Raw genomic sequence first — 15,816 nt, 5'->3', positions numbered from 1 at the left:
GATGGAATGTATCTAAATAAGACTTATAAGAATATATTTTCCTAGTGTCTTAAAAGTTGAATAAAAAGGGATTTAAGCTAAAAATGATGAAGTAAGGAGAAAACTATCTAAATATCTACCAAAGTAAATATAATAGAAAGTAGTTAGAATGCAAGAAGAAAAATAGCATTTGAGACACAAATTCACAGGGTACAAGAACTAATAATTAAGAAAATGAACTAATAATTAAAATTCTTTGGTCTCAAATATCTATACATGAATGCACAAAATTTAGGCAGCAACCTAAATAAATGAATAAGGAGGCAAATTTGATTTCAGAGTTATCACAAAGACCTGCTCTCCTCCATGCCTGAAAGTCTCTCCCTCCTTGTCCCTGATCCCTACCTTTCTTTGAGTCTCAGCTAAAGTCTCACCTTTAAAAAGAAGTCTTTTCCAGTCCTTCTTAGGCTTAGTGACTTCCCTTTGCCATTATCTCCAATTTACCCTGTATATATCCTGTTTGTACATAATTGATTGCAAGTAGTCTTGCTAATTAGATTATCAGATTCTTAAGAGGAGGGACTATTTTTGTCTTGTTTTATATGCCCAATATTTAACCCAGTGCCTGAGATATATCAGATACTTAATATACTTGTTGGCTGGTAGGGAAAAATATATAGCAGAATATTGCTTTGGGTGGATATATCTTCTTTAAAAGAAATAAGGATTTGGTTCCCTTTTCATTATGAAGCTATAGGCATATAAGGAAATTCAGTTATGGTTCAGAGCAATGGTGTCAAACTCAAATAGAAATGGGGACCACTAAACTACACATGAGGATTCCTATAGGTCTTACATTGACTTAAAAAACAACATATCAATGTTATCTATGTTTTATTGTGTTTTATTTATTTTGTTAAATATTTTGCTGATACATTTTAAATTGGTTCAAGCCACACTTGGGAGTGTTGTGGGCTATATGCACTTTAAGATCAGGTCTTTGACATTGATGGTCCATGAATCTGAATGAACATGATTGGAGGGAGAAAGAGAAACAACTTCGTCCTTGGAGTATATATATTACAGACCACCTGTACAGAAAGCAGAAATATATGAGACATTTTGGAAGCAGATCACAAGCCTGACACAGAAGCATCATATACTTGTAAGGGGGGAAGGAGGTTCAGTTAACAAGGCATTTTTTGGATCTCTCTCTCTCTGTCTTTTTCTCTGTCTCAAAACAAGTAACAATTCTTTGAATTGCCTGTATAATGGGGTATAGACTGCCCTCAGATCATGTAGACTCTACATACATTGTAGAGATATACACTGCTTGATACCAAGTCTAAACAACAATATGGAAGCTTGGATTGAACTTATTTCAGACCAGGATGACTCAGAGGTTTGTATTGCAGGGTAATAAAGAGACCTCTAGTTGTCTACTGAACTGATGACTTGGCGATTGCTGAGCCAGAAGTAAGTGTGTATACAAAAGGGTGCCCAGTCTCATTGTCTCTGTCTCTTATGTCTCTCTTTCTCTGTGTCTCTATCTCTGTCTCTTTCTGTGTTAGTCTACTTGGGTTTGTTTCTCTTTTTCTCTGGCTTTTTCTTTCTTTTTCCTCCCTTCATTCATCCTCTTCTTCCCTCTCTTTGAAGTGAAGAGGTTGTGTGAGCTGCCTCCCAAAAACCAAGAGGAGATAAGAACAGTTGCTCAGTTCTCCATCTATGCAAACAGCAACTACAAGTATATGTCTGAGCTGTAAGAAATGATAAATAGGATGATTTCAGAAAGAGCTTGAACCAATGCAGAGTGAAATAAATAAGCAGAAACATAAAAGCATTGTACAGAGTAACAGCAATATTGTGGGATGAGTGACTGAGAAAGACTTTGCTACTCTCAGCAATACAATGATTGAGGACAAATCTGAAGGACTTATGACAAAGAATGCTATCCACCTCCAGAAAAAGAACTTTTGGAGTGAGAATGCAAATCAAAGGATACTATTTTTCACTTTAGTTCATTTGGATTTCTATTAAGGGCTTTTGATTTTATATGAATATTCTCTTACAACAATGAACCATATGGAAATCGACTTTGTATGATGATTCATGTAATACAGTTCAAATAGGTTACCATCTCACAGAAGGGTAAGGGAAAGAAGAAGGGAGAAAATTTGAATTTTATAACTTCAGAAAACTTACATGGAAAACTCATTACACATAATTGATAAAATATCTTCTAAAATTTTTTTTAAAAAAACAATTTATATCCTGGTTAAGCAAGCCCATGACTATAAAAGGAGTGATTTTGTTTTGTGTTTACCTTTTCTGATCTTGGGAATATTAGTATTCTGAGATGAGAGTGCCTGGGCAACCTTATGGATTCAAGAGATCCAGATGTCCCATCAGAAGTTTTACTGACAGTTGGAGCTTAATAGCAGCTCAGGAATTCCACTGTCTTGGGAGTAGCTGATGGCAGCATCTGTATCAAAAGTCAAGACATAATGAAGACAAATGGATAAGAAGCAACAATAACCAGAAGGAAATAGCTTCAAGGAATTGGGCCCTTCATGGAAAATTTAGGGTAAATGTCAGGAAATTTTTAAAAAATCCTTCCTAATAATTAAAGCTACCAATAAATTAAATGGCTTGCTTTAGGAAGTAATAATATCCCACCTATTGGGGGTCTTCAAGGAAACGGATAATGATTTTATTATATGAGGCAGTGAAAGGTTTCTACTTCAGCTGGGGGTTGAACAAGATGGTCAGTAATGTCCCTTCCAAATCTGCAATCCTATCATTCTGAGAATTTCCTGGAGTCTACCTAGAAAAGAATGTATTTTAGGTAAAGAACTAGAACTATGATTACCCTGATACAGGGAAGTCTCTCTGCCAGTGCAGCTCAAGAACTTCTCTGAAACTTTTGGTCTTAGAGAGTTGCCAGAGCATTGAGAGACTAGTGGACTTGAACAGACACAAGAGCCAGTTTGGATCAGAGGTGGAATCTGAACATTCTTCTTTCTGCCTCCAAAACTGGTTTTCTTTATCAGCTATACCACTTTTAACAGTGAAATTAGAGAATAAAAATTCAAAATAAACAGATGGCTCAAAAGAGTCTTCAAACTCTGAGAGAAAATACTGTACAGCTAGGTCTTTTGGGTACCTCCATCAATATAAAACATTCAACAGCCAGATATACTGAGGCAGTCTCCCTTAGACACAGTACTGGACCACGTAATAGGAAAAATTCTTATAAAGTGATAGAATATTAGCTCTAAATTGAACCTTAGAGACTATGTAGGCCAGTGATGGTGAACCTTTTAGAGGGATGGAGGATGTGAAAAATATCCTCAGGTGAAGGGGAGAAAAACACACACCCTGGCATCTCTCTGGCTTTCTAGTAACCAACTGTCTAACTCTGCTGGAGCAACAGCACACGTACCCAAAGAAAGGGCTCTGAGTGCCCCCTCTGTCATGTGTGCCATAGGTTTGCCAGTGATTTTACAGATGAGGAAACTGAGGTTAATAAAAGGGCTATAAAAGCCACTTTCAAGAATATTCAACAAATAAATGACAGAGTCAGTATTATAACTCAAAGTCCAACACACTGTGATAAACTATCCCATAATTTCTTGCTATATTTGGAATTATACCCAAAGGGATTTAAATGAATGCCTAGCCTTTGACCTAGCCATACCACTGCTGGGTTGTACCCCAGAGATAATAAGGAAAAAGACTTGTATAAAAATATTTATAGCCATGCTCTTTGTGGTGGCAAAAAATTAGAAAATGAGGGACAAGCCTTCAATTGGGGAATGGCTGAACAAATTATGGTATCTGATGGTGATGGAATACTATTATGCTGAGAATTAATGAACCTGAGGAATTCCATGTGAACTGGAAGAACCTCCAGGACTTGATGCAGTGTGAAAGGAGCAGAACCAGAAGAACATTGTACAGAGACTGATACATTATGGCACAATCGAATGTAACAGACTTCTCTACTAAAAGCAATTCAATGACTCAGGACAATTTAGAGGAACTCTTGAGAAAGAATGTTATATACATCCAGAGAAAGAACTGTGGAACCCAAAATGCAGAAGAAAAACATATGATCAATCACATAGTTCAATGGGGATATGATTGGGGTTTTGATATTAAAAGATCACTCTACTGCAAATATGAATAATATGGAAATACATTTTGAACAATGATACATGTATATCCCAGTGGAACTGCTTGTCAACTTTGGGAGGAGGAGGAAATACTGGGGAATGGGAGGAATATCATGTAACCATGGAAAAATATTCTGAAAAAAAAATAATATTTTGCTACATGAAATGTGTGGGGGAAGGATTCAATGCTTTTTTCCTCTTTCTAACCATTTCCCTAACTGGTTGAGCTGTCAATTAACATGAAGCCAACTAGCCATAGTTTTAATTGATTATTATACTTACCAGTCTAATGCTGATTGACTGTTCAACCATCCATTAATAAGGCACTCCATGTCTTCAACAAGAGAAGAGCCAGGACAGTAGCCTGAGTTTGCAAAGCATAAGCTGCTGTTCAGGGAATTCAGAGTAATAGCAGAGCTACCAAATCCTCAAATGTGTGTTAAATTAAATTGAATTGAATTGCTAGTTAGTGTCTCCCTCACCACCTCATAAGTAACTCAGATGGAAGAGGGAAGACTTTTCCCCTAGGGCACTGATGTCCTCTAATACTCCAATGTAGCTATGACCCTGCATGATAGTGCAGACTCAAATAACCTTACTTTATCTGCAGAGCAAATAGTTTTCCAGATGTGTTAGTGTGGGGTTCATTGCAGGTTATGGCTTTGTTCCTAATCAGCATCCATAGCAGCAGGAGCAGCCAAAAAAAGAAAAATAATTGAGGGCCAACTGGAAAACTGAAAATGGTAAATAGCCTTTGAGGGTTGGGGTGGGGGTGGGGGCTGCTTTTTTTTTTCCCTTTGCTTGGTGTCTCTGATAATTTCTCACCCTTTTTGCACTTGTAACTGCAGAGACATTCATACACATGTGTTTCCAGCCATAAGTAATCTCCTTAAACTCCACTATAAATCTAACTTTGGTTAAACGTGAGGGTTCCTGTTTTGTTATTATAGATCTTAATCCTCCCTGGGCAACATCCTCCATTCCACCAGAAAAGGGGGGAGGGGTCCAGGAATCACCCAAATCAGCCAAGTGCTTCTTTCCCCCAGTTGGGAGACAGTCAAGCCTGAGCTCCACCAAAGGATAACTACAGCAAGAATGGGAAACAAAGCCTCTCCCAGACCTGCCATAAAACTCGAGTCTAGTCAGAGCTCGCCTGCTGTTAGGACCCAGGGCAGCAATAGGGGAAAAGTTCCAAATGCATAGGAATATGGATCCTTCTCTGTGTGTGACTTTAATAGCCTGCAGGCAAGTGAGGAAGGGAAAGGATGGAAATACACATCAACCCTTCTCATGACCAGCTTCTAAACAGTGGTTTGGTTTGGGGTTTTTGTTTTTTTGTTTTTCTATAAAACTGACTATAGGGATGGCAGCCGTTGAGCAAGTCACCATTTATTCCAGAAGCAGAGCATAAAAGGCACGATAGCAGTTACAACTTTTATAGATAACCTATTTTACAGTTGTATAATGTCTGCCTAATTAGGAAACAATGACCTATTATTTCTCATCAATATATGGGAGGGGGAGCAGAGACCACATCTAACTCAAGCTTCAAATCCATGTGGTTTGATAGGAAGCAAAAAAATGGAGAAAGAACTCTTCGGAGAAGTATAGGGGCTCAAGTGCTGTATTTGGAATCAAAAAGCCCACACCTGAATCTGGCCTCGGACACCTAGTCATTGTGTGACCCTGGTCAAGTCACTTTCTAAGTCTCAGTTTTCTCATCCCTACAGTGTGGGTCACAATCATACCTAATTCAGATCCAATGAGACAACTGCCTGTAAGCAGTAACTGCTGAACATATGTGAGCTCTTTAAGGGCAAATATTTATCTCCAATGCCTGACGTATTGTCAATGCTTAATCATTGCTTGTTAGTATTGTGAACAGAGGGCTGAACTTGGGAGACTTCAGTTCAAATCCCACCTCAGATAACTAACTAGCCATATGACACTGAGGAAGTTTTTAACTGCTTTTAACCCCAGTTTTCTCATCTGTAAAATGGGAAAATAGTAACTCCCCTGTGGGGTTGTTATGAGGATCAAAAGAGATAACATATATAGGGTATTTTGCAAACGTTAATACACCATGTAATTACTTTTAGTAACTGATAGAAACTCTTCGGTTGTGTGTATAGAGTTGTTATATAATTAAATATATTAACATGAAACATGTTATATTAATTATTACAAAATTCAAAGAATACCATGTCATAGAAATAATAGCCTCTCTTATTAATGGGATCTACTCTCTTTTGAAAAAGTTGCTATATTTATTGCAGCCTTAAAAGTGAGACCAAATTTGGCCTGAATTATCCAGCTTGACTGTCTACATTTATCAAATGAACCAGTAATTGGCATATCTATCCACTTCACTTTGTGATGTGTAAACACATCTGCAGCCAAAGATTCATCAACACTGTTTACAACATCAGTGGTCTGACATTATAATCTCTCTTCAGGAGCAATAATAATGGATTATTGGCTCTTCCAAGCCAACTCAGACAAGACTCAATTCCAGTTTTATATTGAGGCAAAGACAAAGCTCTATAGAAGAGCACGTGATCCTTCCTGATTTTATTGTCTCACTGAACCCTAAAATAAGTTGCAAGTTATTAGGACTAGTTCAACTTCCATCTCTGCCATTGACTTATATGACTTTGAGTAGGTCCTTTCACCTATCAAGTTCTTAGTGTCCTCATCATCTATAAAAGGAGAGAATTAAATAGAATCACTAGAAAATCTCTAAAAATTCTCCTAGCACTGAAATTCTGTGAAGGAAGGAAATGAGCATTTATTAAAAGTTTACTCTACTGTGCTAAGAGCTTTGTAAATATTATCTCATTTTATTCTTACAACATCCCTGGAAGATGGAGATTATTATTATCCCCTAGGACCCCTCCCCCCCCACTCACTGGGGATATTCCTCACTTCATCCACCCCTCTGCCCAGCAGTCAAATGGGAGTGCTTTCTCCCTCCCCTGTATGGGGTAAGGCAGGGTTGGGGTCCAGCATTTCATCTCTAAAAGGTTCACCATCACTGCTCTATAACCTACATTGAGGAGCTTTCCTTCCCAATGTCATGGCCAACTGGATAGGTTCTACTGAAGGGTGGTCACCTAGTAAAGGCTTCCATTTATTTTGTTATTATATATTATTATTTTTTATTAATATTACCTAATTATTCTACCAGAAAGTCAGTTCATTAGATGAACCCATTATCAAGAGTCAGTATGCCATCACTGTATTTAAAGTCAGGAAGGACTCATTGGAATCCTACCATATGATCCTAGACAAATCACCTAATTACTCCAAGCCTCAGATATTTCATCCCTAAATGGGGATAATAATAGTACTTTATATGGTTGCTATGAGATTCCAGCAACATGATCTATTAAAGAATTTTACAAACATTCAAGTGCTATATAAAGGTTTTCATTATCGTTAATATTCCAATCACTGCTTTCATCTTATTTCCTCTCTGATCATGTCAGAGAAGGTTAAATACATTTTGCATCTACTTTTTAAAAAAAATATGAGAGCTACAATATATGTGTAAATAATAAATTCATGTATATAAATATATATTTACATCCACATACTTTTAAACTATGATTATTTCATTCTAGTGGGCACAGGAAAAATACAGGACCCAAAGACAGGAAAATCTGAGTTTATATAAATCTAGCTTTAGACATCTAATAATTGGGTAAGTCACAACCTCTATCTGCCACAGTTTCCTCCACTGTAAAATGAGGATGATAATAATAGTATCCCTTCAGTCTCAGAGTTGTTGTGATGATCAAACAAGATAATATTCTTAAAGCATTTAACACAGTGCCTGGTATATAATAGCTGCTTAATAATTCTTTGGTTTCCTTTGTTTTTATCTGACCGTAGAATGCTGAAGGAATAGGAGTTTTAAAGAAGAGTAAGGAAGGATGTGTTAGAAGCAATGAAATCTGGTTTGATGTCTCAGTTTGAGGGAGGAGCATACATATCCAGGGCATATATATCATGATGACTCTGCATGAGTCAAGAAACACGACCCTAGCTAAGACTGAGGTGGTGGTGCTTAGGATTGGGAAGAAATAGCACAGAAAAGACAAAACTTACACATTCTGGAGATGGAATTCTCCTTCACAGATTAGTCTAGTGTTAGCTTTGCCTAAAGCTCCACAAAGTCCTTTTCCCTATAGCGAGTATTTAAAAAATGTTCATTCCATCTCTCTATCATCTATCATCTAGCTAGCTGTTAAGCTATCACGTTTCAGTTCTCCTGTGTTGCCTGGAAGGTCTTGTCCTAGCCAAGCCGGATTCATCTAAGGATACTACAGTATTGTTATATTATATTTTTATTGACCATTTTTACCCCAGATTAGCTTAAATCTTCCCAAGAGTCAAGGATAAGTGATGACACAGGAATATAAAAGTGGGTAACATTGGCATTGCCTCTAGCATACTTCTTTTGCATTTGTTCAGCTATTTATTGACCCCTTAGGGCTAAATGTTTTGCTAGTCAATGTAAGCTAACCTGAAAAATTAAGATCCTCTTTCCCCAACTCCTTCATCCAGAACAATACATTAAAACATGAAATGTCAGAGCTCACCCCTTTCATCACCCCTAATCGTGTGCACCTTTTTGTTGGCTAATAACAGTTAAGTGCACAAAATCTGTCAACAGAAAGAACCCTAAAGGTCTCTTGGATGAGATGCTCTAAGGTCTCAGAATGTTCCATTCTTTTCTGCTTTAGAATGACATACATGGTTTGGGGGAAAGGGATGTGATTCACTTTGCCTTATTGTTTGTTACCTTTGAGAGAAGATATCATTGGCTGTGCCACCTTTGTGTCTCTCTGAGAATCAGATAACATATTGAGGGAAGTTTCCAACACATTTTGTTTGTTAATATGGACCTTCTAACCACACTGTAACTCCTTGGTACTGACTTCACCAGTTATATGACTCAAGTCTCTTAGAGTGCATGGACGAGCTGCTAAAAACAAACAAACAAAAATAAACAAGGCAACATAGAAGGCAACCAGACACAAGTCAAGCAAAGGAAATATTTCTGCTCTGTTCCTGGGATTCTGTTGGTGTTTTGCTTACTGTTGCAATTCCCCCACCTCTCTTTCTAGAGTTCCCCTGCCTAAATTTTTCTCCATGATTGCACTAGATTTATTGCTCCAGTAAATTTCTGCAAAAGGGGGGGGTTGAAGGGAAAGAAGGTACTTGAATACCCTGGGGATTGCCAGCATTAGATCACCTGACTACTTGGCATTTTTTGCAACAAAAACATTCCTGAGGGTTCAGTTGTATTGGCAGCACTATTCCAGGGTTAGAGACAAGCTAGGGAAACAAAAAGGAAAAAAAAACATATTGTATACACCCTGCCCACTCCAGAGAGCATGAAGTTAGGGAAGAATTCTGAGGAAAAAGGAAGCAGGCCTGCCACAGATCCCTCAGAAATGTTTTGAGTCGAGACTAATATAGAGCCAGATTGGTGTTTACACCTCTGCCTGTTGGAAATAGCCTAAAGAGAGGCCACTTCATCAAGATGAACCGAGTCATATTATTACAAATAGAATTGCATTATTCATTGCACTTTATTGTTATCATGACTTTATTATATTTAATTATTCATTACCATTTTTCTCCATTATTGCTGTTATTGATAATTCTCTGTTTTTACCCTGTAATAAAACCACTTCCCTTCATCATTCACTGTTTATTTTCTGTACTTGCTGTCTCCATGGTGCAAGGTGCATAATTGTTTTTCATTCGTCAGCGCCCTGCAAGGATAGAGAAGGGAAGAAAGATGGAGAAGGGATGATTTCCCCCCATGGTTTTGCACATCAGACACATTGCTGCTACCCTGGTGTGGATCGTATTTTTATCTGACCAACCAAAAATATCCATCACTCACAGTACAGAAAATGCTTCAGCAAAGAGAAAGGGAACCTGAAGGAGGAGGGAACTCAGCAGGACACATTAAACTGTTACAAGTCATAAAACGTCTATGCCCAATGGCGAGCTATAAAGTGGAATGGATAAAGTTGTTAAACATATACCACTGGCAGATTGAATTCTCCCCCACACCCATTCCTATCCAGTGAAACTTGGCTTGCTCTCACAAAAAGGGGGGCTTTTTTCCTTTTGTTGGTTGCCTCTGAAATCAATCGAGAATCATAGTGGTTTAGTACCAAGAGAATTGTAGAGGTCTTCCAGTCCAATCCTAGTATTTTAGAGAATGAGACCAAGAGAAATTAAGTGACTTGCTCAGGGTAACAAAGCAAGTAAGCGATAGGGTCAGGGATGAAGCTCAGGGCTTAAAGAGTTCCTTCTACAATACTAGTGGTTTTGTTCACACCGCAGTATTTTTCTCATGAGGAGACTCCATATGCACATGTAAGGTAAGTTTTACATAATTCCTGAGTTTTGCTCATGATATATGCATCCATTTATAAATTTGCAAATGTAGGTTCCTTTTAATTTGCCTGCATATCTCATAGAAGTTGACCCTTGGAGCATAATTGTAAGCCCTGAAGATCTTTGGGGAATATTTACATTGCACCAGAATATCTCTGCAATAAGTCAGTCAATACATATTTATTAAGTGCCAAATAGAACAGGATTTAGAATATTCTTTACCTAGAACAAAAATAGTCAAGGGGGTAGCCCAGTGGAAAGAATATCCAAAGCTTCCACTGTGCTGGAAGAGGGGGCCATCTAGCCATCACAGCCATGATGATTTGGAGGGAGGGAGGCAAGAAAGAAGATTCATGGGATCCATGTAGTAATGGTTGTAGCACAACACAGTAGTAGTGATAAGGCACTAGACAGAGACAGTGGTTGCTTCATGGAAAAACTATACCTTTTCAGGTAAGAAGAGTACTCTATTACCCTAGGGCAAAGCCCCATCCTCCCCATGCTTGTTACAGGTCAATCTCCCAATTTTTTTTTTTAAATAATTAAAAGCAGCTCATAAAATTTATAAAGCAAATTTCAAAAATTCACCTACTTCCCAATAACAGGAAATAGAAATGATGGCAACTGAAAGCTTCTTGGTGTCTTATGAAATATATCAATTATATTCTGTATTTTCCTGTAATTGCCATTCTCATTATCCTTATTACAAAAAAATGACATGATTAAATACCATTCGTGCATTTGCTGCATCTTTCATTGGATGATCTCAAAGCATTTTGCAAATAACAGTTCATTAATCTTCATATCATCTTAGCATGGCAGGTGAGTAAGAGGTATTATTAGTCGAATGCAAGAAAGCATATACTGGGGTAGCCTAAATTACGTAGAAAAATTCTCATTTCTCCTCTTTGCAAATGGAAACATGTCCTATGTGTTCTATAGCATTATATCTAGTAACCTTCATAATAACAAATATAGAGATAGAAAACCTGTGAGATCAGTGTTGTTATCTTCTTCAATTTACACTTAAAACTGAAACTGGAAAAATCGTCTGAGGTTATTTCAGTTATTTCTGTTATTATTTCAGATATTTCTGACTCTAGAACCAAAGTTCTATGCACTGTGCAACCTACCTACCCAAAGAGCTAACATTTATATAATACCTTTTGGTGCTAGTCATGACACTAAGCACATTACAAGGACTAACTCAAATGATTCTCACAACAACCTTGGGACATTTGTTTTTATTTTTATTTTTATCTTTACTTTTTTATTTTTAATTATTATTTAATAATCTAAAATATTTTATTTTAGATTTTATTTATTATTTATTATTTTTATTCATTTATGTATTCATGTTTTATCTAGTTATTTGATGTGTGTTTATTTATTATTGATTTATTATTTGTGTTATTTATTATATATTATTAGATTTTATTATTAATACAAATATATGATTTATTTAAATAATTTGATTAATAATTCTTAATAAAAATTAAAAGATAATTTTTAAATTTTTTTATTATCTTTATTTTACAGATGAGGAAACTGGGGCAAAGAGAAGTTAAGTGACTGCCCTACATCATATAGTTAGTAAGTATCTGAAGCTAAATTTGAACTCAGGTCTTCCTGATTCCAGGTGCAATTCTACCTAGCAGTCAATTTTTTTTTAGTATACACTTATCTATCTGTGCAATATAAACTAAACTTTTAAAATGCTAATGTTTTAACTGAAAATATGAGAAGGCCAAGAAATATGTCCCATGTCTCCATGCTATCCATGTATGCTAGCTAACAAAGGTAGAGAAGATATTTAACAGAATACATATAGGGGATTTTACAAGGAAGTCAGTGAGATGGAGATAGGAAGTAAAAAGAGGAAGCTTTTGGAGAAATTAGGTCATTGTGATTAATCTTGTAAGCTGTATCAACTACTTTTGGAAAGAGTCTTAAATAAATACATCAGATCACAGAAAGAGCTCTAGGAGTGAGACAGGACCCATTAGATGTAGCTTGAGAAAACTGGAGAAGAGAAACTTGATTAAGGATCTCTCAATGAGATGGAGAGGTGGTGGTGAGTAACTACAAAGAATATATTTTTAGACCAGAGCCTATAGGAAGACCTAGGAAACCCAAGAGGAAAAAAAGATTATTTTCTCAGTGGCCATGCAAACTGAAGAGAAAGAACCTTGCTTTGGAATGTTGAAAGGAGCAAAAAAAAAAAGGAGGGGGAATCTTAGTAGAATTTGTGATAGCTGCTGAGTTCTTGATTAATGAGCAAGCTGTATTTAGCTAGATTAAGTAATGAGACTGCATACCTGTAATGTACTTCCTCCGACTGAAGCTTATAGTCTAAGAGTGCCTTAGACTATTGTAAAGTACTTTTGCATTTTCAAGTCTCTGATGAGATGGCCAGTCTCTTTGGTCAAGATGTGCCCTTGGTCTCACAGATCTTCCATATTACTCACAAGGGAGCCCCTTCAATAATGGCCTCTCATCCTCAATCTCTCCTTTTTGTCTGGTTCCTTTATCATGACCTAAAGTCTGCCTAGTTCTTCCTTATCTTTAAGAATCTTCATCTGATTATGCTATCTTTTCCAACATCATCTGACATCACTTTTCTCTTTCATAGCCAAAATCCTAGAAAGAAGCATCTGGATCCATTGCTTTCATTCTGAATCCTTTTCAGTCTGATTTCCCTGCCCACCACTCAACTAGAATTGCTGTCTCCAAAATTAACAAGTCACTCCTATTCACCAACTCTCTAGCCTAGTCAAACAAGCCTGCAACTGTTCCCTGTCTATGGTATTCAGTCTTCCAATTCTGTACCTTTGCAATATGTTTGCAATATACTCCATATTTATTTCTCCTTTATATACTTCCTAGTCTCCTCCAAAGCATAGTTCTGTCCCAATTCCTTCTTTAAAATCATCCTCATTGCTTGAATCAATGATTAAAATTGGCAGTTTTTGAGTATGATTACCATATAATTCTTTTTGCAATGAATTAAGTTCAAATCAAAGTCAATAAGATGAGAATTTGTTCCAACTGGCAATGAATACTTCTGTAACTATTCAATATGTTGTGCCCAAAAACAATGCATGTTTTTTTTTGGGGGGGGGGTTGCACAATGCTTTTTTTTTTTTGCACACTACAGATGTGATCTGCCACAATCACCAATAATCACTGTGATCTCATGTCACAGATGAGATGCATTGTCACATTGCTTTTACATGTGAAAACAATGTAAAGTAAATGTCACAAAACATTTGTAAATACTTTAATGTACTATATGGAAAACCCACTTTGACTCCCAACCCATATTATCATGGGCATTTTGATTCAACAAAAAGGTGGCTCTTATGACTTCCAGTGTTCAAGTAACTATCCTCACATTAATTTACGGCCCCCACTGGCATTTTTATCTTAATAATCATCCAATGCACTGGGTTAACATTTCATCAAAGGTGTTTGTTTAAATGGTACAGCAAGAACTATAGTTATAAAGCATTTCCTTCTAAACCAGGATTCACCGTCTCCAAACAATATACAGAGTCCTCAGGGGGAAGGGGGGGAGAATGGTGATTACAAACCTGAAGTTCAATGGTATTAAAGCACATATCTAGGGAAAACATGCAGCCAAGAAAATTCAGGACTCCAGTTCATGTTACTCTCATATTCAATAAACTCCACTGGCTACGTATCAAAACAAAATCCTGTTTGGCATTCAAAACTTTTCACAATGAAGTCCCTTCCTTACCTTTCCAGTCAAATTATACCTTAAACTCGCCAAACTCATCAAGTACTCTTCAATTCAGTAATATGGACAAGACACCCCAGATATTTTCACTTGGCTTTACCTCACTTCTGGAATGTCCTCCTTTCTCCTCTCCATCTCCTATCTTACTTTTCTTTCTTCAAATCCTAACTAAACCCATATCTTCTGCAGGAAACCTTTTTTAACCCTTCATTCTAGTTCCTTTCCTCTATTAATTTTTTCCTATTTCTCCTACAAATAACCTATGTGTACATATTTGCTTCTTTGATCTCTTCCTCATTAGACTGAGTTCTTTGAGTTCAGGGACTGTATTTTTGCTTTTTTTTATTTCCATTTCCAAAGCACTTAGCACAGTGCCTGGCACATAATAGGTGCTTAATAAATGCTGATTGGCTGACTGACTGATAGAAATTCAGAGCTTCAATATCCTTTCTTTCTTTGGAGGATTCTCTTGAAATTCAATGCAAGGTGTGGAGTTAGTGACCCAAAAATTGCATCAATTTCTCAACTGGTTGGCTTCTCACAGAGCAAGTATCTCAACTCACCTTTCTCCTCACAGGGCATAGTGTCTCAGTTTAATGGGTCAATTTATTGCTAGTTTGGGTCAAGAAAGTCATTTGTCTCCTAATCTGGCTCCTTACCAGACTACACTGCTACAGGGCTGGCCCAAGTATGTTGCTCAGCTGCTAATGCATGAAGCTTCTAGATTGCTTTCAAGCTGTGCATGACATGTAGTTAGGCTTCTGGGCTCTTCTCAGTACAGGACATCTCTATTGGTGAGGTCTAGCCACTGGATTCCCTGGGCTTGCTTTTTGTTAGCAACTGAAGTCTTTTATGACTTTTTAGCCACTGGCTTAGCTCAATGATTCTATGACCTTTTCAGGTAGAATGGTATAGGAGTCTTTTCATCCGAAGTGTCACTGTATTCTTTTAATGAATTATGACAACAGTGTTTAGCCTGGGATTGGCAGAAGCCTATCCTCATTGACTCCTACAGAGTTTGGACACTAAAATTTGTCATCTTCAAATAGATCAGCCTTTACTAATTCAAAGCCAGTTCTCTCAGTGAAGTATTATAATTTGACTCCTAATAAATGCTAGAAATTCAGTCTAATATGCTTTCCAGATTCTTTTTTGAGGTCTCATGAGGATGAATGGCAAGGGACTGAGGCAATGATGGTCAACTTAGGGCATGGGTGTCAAAGATGGCATGCAAAGAGTTCTCTGTGGGTATCTAGTTGACCCCACCCCCCAAATTTGTTACTAGAAAGGCAGAGGGACTCAGGTGGAGCTGCTTCCCTCCCCCTTCCACCAATGCCTGATGACATTTTTCACATCACCCACCCCTCTTCCCAGCAGCCCAATGAAAGAGCATAGTGGATAAGGTGGACAGCTCACAGGAAGCAGAGCTGGAGGGGAGCAGAGTAATTGGGCCACTCCCTCTCCCCTCTCTGTACTCAC

General features: G+C 37.3%; 1 long non-coding RNA gene across 1 annotated transcript; it reads right to left on the bottom strand.

Moving 5' to 3' along the window:
- Positions 1–881: 881 nt before the first annotated feature.
- On the bottom strand, positions 882–11,793 carry LOC103101974 (uncharacterized). Its single transcript, XR_008916691.1, has 3 exons — positions 8,962–11,793; positions 2,303–2,461; positions 882–1,070 (listed from the first exon to the last, which is right to left on the bottom strand). It is a non-coding gene; the product is annotated as an uncharacterized LOC103101974 (long non-coding RNA).
- Positions 11,794–15,816: the final 4,023 nt, after the last annotated feature.

Source organism: Monodelphis domestica, chromosome 2 (genome assembly GCF_027887165.1).
Source record: "Monodelphis domestica isolate mMonDom1 chromosome 2, mMonDom1.pri, whole genome shotgun sequence".
In the NCBI taxonomy this organism is placed as follows: Eukaryota; Metazoa; Chordata; class Mammalia; order Didelphimorphia; family Didelphidae; genus Monodelphis; species Monodelphis domestica.
Note: the sequence above shows the minus strand (reverse complement) of the source record. Positions and strands in the feature narration are given on the sequence as shown.